This window comes from Lupinus angustifolius, chromosome LG12 (genome assembly GCF_001865875.1).
Source record: "Lupinus angustifolius cultivar Tanjil chromosome LG12, LupAngTanjil_v1.0, whole genome shotgun sequence".
NCBI classification, from domain to species: Eukaryota; Viridiplantae; Streptophyta; class Magnoliopsida; order Fabales; family Fabaceae; genus Lupinus; species Lupinus angustifolius.
The window spans coordinates 13776999-13782771 of NC_032020.1; the positions used below are offsets into that span (position 1 = coordinate 13776999).

The window sequence follows — 5773 nt, forward strand, 5'->3', positions numbered from 1 at the left end:
AAAAAATAAAAAAATAATTATTTTTTTAGTTATTTTTGTTATTATTGATGAGATATGGTTTGTCACAACATATCATTGTGAATAAGAGTCAAGTTAGACTGATTTTAAATACTAATTAATATTAATTTTTAAACTCGAACCCGACCTTATATCCGATAAAAACCGATCATATCATTGTCCAATTATGACTCGACACATGTTCACCCGTAAGCTATATTATGAAGCTACTAGAGATGATAATGAGCAAAAGATGGTCAAGAGGTGTGAGAACTAATTTGATTTTATGTTATCAATTAAAAAATAAAAAAAATAATTTATTTTTTCTATCATTTTTATTACTATTGATGTAAGATATGGTTTGAAACAATATATGATTGCGAGCATGAATCAGGTTGAATAGATTTTAAATATTAATTGATGCTGATTTTTGAACTCGAACACAACCATATCTGATGAAACCCGATAACATCTGTGTCAAATTATGATCCAACAAATTAGATGAGCCAGTAAAGTAGAATGATATTCACCTATAAGATATATTATGGAGCTACTAGATATGATAATGGAGCAAAAGTTGGACAAGAGGTGTGAAAACTAATTTGATTTATGTTATGAAGGTCGATTGTTGTGATCCGATTTCTAGCTACAGAGTACAGACTAGAAAGAGTCGAAAGAATATTTTCATCCTCTTCCGAAAATAAAGTCACCCATATGTTTTCACGGACAAGATGGAGAAACAAATTTATATCCAATCTTGGAAAGCTTTAGTATAAGATCTATATTTTTAAAGTTCTACATAGGATGAAAGTATCAACATACTATATCTCAAAGTATCTACATAATATTTTTGTTGAAAATGACTGATGATAACTATTCCTTTAGCCTTAATGTGATTCTTATTGAAAAGATTTCTATGGATTAGATATTCACTACTATTGATTCATTACTTATGGGAGATATTATTATTAATTATTGGATATTTATTATTCATTATTAATCAATGTTTTTTTAAGAATCAAATTAGGACAAAATAACTTATTTGATTAAAAAAAGTGTCAATTTCTTTCCTGTTAAAAACGCCAAAGTTTTATCATACTTTAATCATATTGATTCTGAAAGTTTCAATTATAAAAACTTATATATATAATAAAGTTAAAATATAAAAAACTTATTTGCACAAATATTTTCTTTGATATAATTAAGAATATTCTCTTACCATAAGAATGAAAAACTAATTCATTTCAGTGTGTTTGACGGCTCCTCTTAATATATGCCGCTTAAATAAGGATCTAGTCAAACTTTATACTACTAAATTAATACAAATTGATTATTTGGAGGAACATATGCATATGGTGTGCATAAGTTCCTATGAAGCACGAATATTGATACGTGTGTCGGGTATGATACGTATCTGATACGTCAACATGTATTTTTTTCAAAATATAGGATATGATACGTTCAAGGATACACGTATAAAATAATAAAAACACATAAAATATGACAAAACTATAAGTGTAAATCAAAATATTCAAAGTAAAAAATATAATGGAAATTTAAAATCAATGGCCTCCATAAGAAATTTATCTTATTCTATTTTAATGAAAACGAATCTATCTTAAAATCATTGCCCTTCATAACAAATAAATTTTATCCTATTTTAATGAAAACGAATATATGTTATCATGTTTTATTGAAAACGAATATATCTTATCCTGTTTTATTGAAAACAAATCTATATATCCTATACTTTACTGAAAACGAATTCATATATCCTATATTTTATTGAAAATGAATCGGATACGTGTCTTAATATTTATTTTTTTATTTTTATTTTTTTAATTTTTGGATACTTTATGAATATGTATCTTTCGCGAATCCAAGCATATCCATGTTGGATACGTATCGGACACCGACACCTGAAAGTGTTTGACGAATCCGTGCTTCGCAATGCATAACTACTAATAAATATGTCTAAACAAATATTTTATTCATTATACAATTTATTAAATTTCAACATTTTTGAAAGGATTAAGTGGTAGTATGAGAATAACCATGTATGCAGAAATTATTTTCATGATTAAAAACCTGAAATATTATAACTCATCATTAGATACATCTGTACCCTATTGCTCCGCTCCACCGGCTATATATATATATATAAAGTATGTATCGTAGCCAAATATCATGACTGTCCTATTGGGATGGGCTCTCTCTGGACAGTCCACTATAGAATGTGAGGCTAGAATAATTTTGTAACTTAAAAAAAAAATTAATTTAAAATTATTTAAAATCTATGCTATTGAATAATTTTAAATGCCACATGTCATAATCTCTCTCACTATTGAACTCTCCATTACCTGAGAGATACAAATTCCCTATATTGGGACAAGGATCCTCTGTCTCAAAAAATCCTGTTCCCATGTACCAAGAGAACAAAATATCATAGAATAGCATACAAATATTAATTTATGTTATTACAAATTTTACTTTTAATTATATAAATTATTTTGATTGGATCGGGATACCAAACGGGACAGGTGATCCCCATATCCCATATATTGACCATGAAATCAAGCGTTGCCACCCTAACACATTTTCCACTCGGAAGAGATAAAAATGGCTTGGCAACCATTTTTGATAAAGCTGTGCTGAAGAATCTAGCAGACATTCCAAAAGAGTTTGAATGGTCATCTGAGGAGTTAGTTCAAAGCTCTCAAGAAGAGCTTCATGTATCCCTCGTAGACCTATCAGTGATGAAAAATGGTTATGATATGAAGCTGCTATTGCAAAAGCTGCTGAAGTTGTGAGAAATGCATGCATGAAGCATGGGTTATTCCAAGTGATTAATCATGGTGTGGACCTTGATCTAATAAAAGCTGCTTATGAAGAAATAAGCACCGTTTTCAACCTTCCCATGAGCAAGAAGCTCACTGCTCAGAAGAAACCTGATTCGCTGGTGGAATATGCAGGTGCTCGTGAAGATCGCTTCACTTCAAAGTTGCCATGGAAAGAGACATTAGCTTTCCAAAATGATTACAACAAAGATTCAAAGTCACAAGTTGTTGACTTCTTCAACACTGCCTTTGGAGTAGAGCTTCAACACCCAGGGTAAGCAGGCTTCACCTATCTATTATTCATATTCCAATTTTATCTTTTATTTTTTTATCAACATCTGCCGAGGATCCTCTTTAGTACTTACCTGAGAGATCAACAAAAATAAAGAAAAAAAATATAATATGATATGATACTTCTACCATAAAATGAAATACACTGGTATGACAATTCTCTCTTTAAAACCAACAACTATTGAAAAAAAATCTCATTCAATAACATTATATACATACACTAAACAAATAATTAATTAAATTAATTTATATTGTCCAAATTAAAAGATACACTTATTCCATATTCTTATGGAGAGTTTCAGCTAAATAGGATTATCGAATAATAAAGATAATCAATATCACGACATATAATATTATGGAATAGGTTAGTATATCAAAAATATTGTGAAGCTGTGAAAGAATTCTCAATTAGTTTTGGAGCTTTTGGCCATAGGCGGTGTGGATCCTTTCCATTATCGGAATTTTTTAGAAGATGATGAGCAAGTGATGAGGTGCAACCTTTATCCAGCTTGCACAGTAGATAATAACCTCACCCTTGGCACTGGCCCTCACCGTGATCCAACTGGGTTAACCTTTCTTTATCAAGACCAAGTTGGAGGTCTTGAAGTTTTTGTTGATAACAAATGGAAAGCTCTTAGCTATAGCCCTGATCAATTCATTGTAAACGTAGGCAACACTTTTATGGTATGTTTCTACTAGGATATCATTTGTTGTGTCACAATTTATGTCATTCTTATATCAAATTATGTGATTGGTTGTTACTATTCAATTATTTTGATATATGTGAACTAATTACTTACTTGTGACCTAAGACGTGTCAACTTATAATATAGAGAACGTAAATATGTTTATAGTGTCAGAATGCAAGTAAAATTAATCTTCATATTATTGATTTTTTATATCTATTTGAATATGGATATTTCAATTTTTTACTTTGTATTTAGTGTTCCTATCAGCTTTTAAGTTACAGTTAGGTTTATTAAAATTATCAAAAATGTATATAAGAAATGTGGTCAACATAATTGTAATTATAACCATGATGTGTAGACTATTAAAATCCTAATTGTGGTTAGTGATATGAATAATATTTTTATAATGTTAGTGATGAATGGTTGTATTTTTTTTACGGGAATAGAAGTGGATAATTAATGATGTTTGGTTGTGTTAGGCTTTGACTAATGGAAGATACAAAAGTTGTTTGCATAGGGTGTTGGTTAACAAAGAGATGGAGAGGAAGTCAATGGCTTTGTTTGTGAATCCAAGAGGTGGCAAAATAGTGAGCCCCCCACAAAATCTATTCAGCAAGGAAGAGCCAAGAAAGTACCCTGATTTCACGTGGAAAGAATTTAGATATTTCCCACAAAAGTACCAAAAGACTGATTGTTAGTACTGGTATTGAAATTAGAAAGAAATTAAGAAGAATATACATGAATTCAATGAATCATAAGGATTAGAGAACCTTACATCTTGTACTTTATTTGATATTGTGGAACAACCACAAGTTTGAGATAGAGAGATTGAAAGATAAAAAAAGATAGGACAATTCCTCAACCGATTTCCAGAAATCAGTTACCAATTCACTTTCTTACCCAAAAAACTACCCTCCCCTTCCTCATTCCCTCCTTTTATACAATTCCTATCCTAACTACCAAAGGACTGATTGTTAGAACTGATATTGAAATTAGAAAGAAATTAAGAAGAATATACATGAACTCAATGAATCATAAGGATTAAGGAACCTAAATCCTGTACTTTATTTGATATTGTGGAAGAACCACAAGTTTGAGATAGAGAGATTGAAAGATAGAAAAAGATAGGACAATTCCTCAACTGATTTCCAAAAATCAGTTATCAATTCACTTTCTTACCCAAAAGCTACCCTCATCTTCCCTATTCCATCCTTTTATACACAAATTCAATGAATCATAACGATTAAGGAACCCTAAATCCTGTACTTTATTTGATAATGCCACGTGAGAGCCTCGTATACACTTTTTTAATAAGGGGTTTTGGTCTACTTTTTATTCTATCTATCTGTCTTATCCTATCAATTCCCTCCTTTTATACACTTCCTATCCTAACTACCAAAGGACTGATTGTTAGAACTGATATTGAAATTAGAAAGAAATTAAGAAGAATATACATGAACTCAATGAATCATAAGGATTAAGGAACCTAAATCCTGTACTTTATTTGATATTGTGGAAGAACCACAAGTTTGAGATAGAGAGATTGAAAGATAGAAAAAGATAGGACAATTCCTCAACTGATTTCCAAAAATCAGTTATCAATTCACTTTCTTACCCAAAAGCTACCCTCATCTTCCCTATTCCATCCTTTTATACACAAATTCAATGAATCATAACGATTAAGGAACCCTAAATCCTGTACTTTATTTGATAATGCCACGTGAGAGCCTCGTATACACTTTTTTAATAAGGGGTTTTGGTCTACTTTTTATTCTATCTATCTGTCTTATCCTATCAATTCCCTCCTTTTATACACTTCCTATCCTAACTACCAAAGGACTGATTGTTAGAACTGATATTGAAATTAGAAAGAAATTAAGAAGAATATACATGAACTCAATGAATCATAAGGATTAAGGAACCTAAATCCTGTACTTTATTTGATATTGTGGAAGAACC

The 5773-nt window shown here is 30.3% G+C and overlaps 1 pseudogene; it reads left to right on the plus strand.

Annotated features, from left to right (window-relative positions):
* On the plus strand, window positions 2565-4512 carry LOC109361906 (annotated as a pseudogene).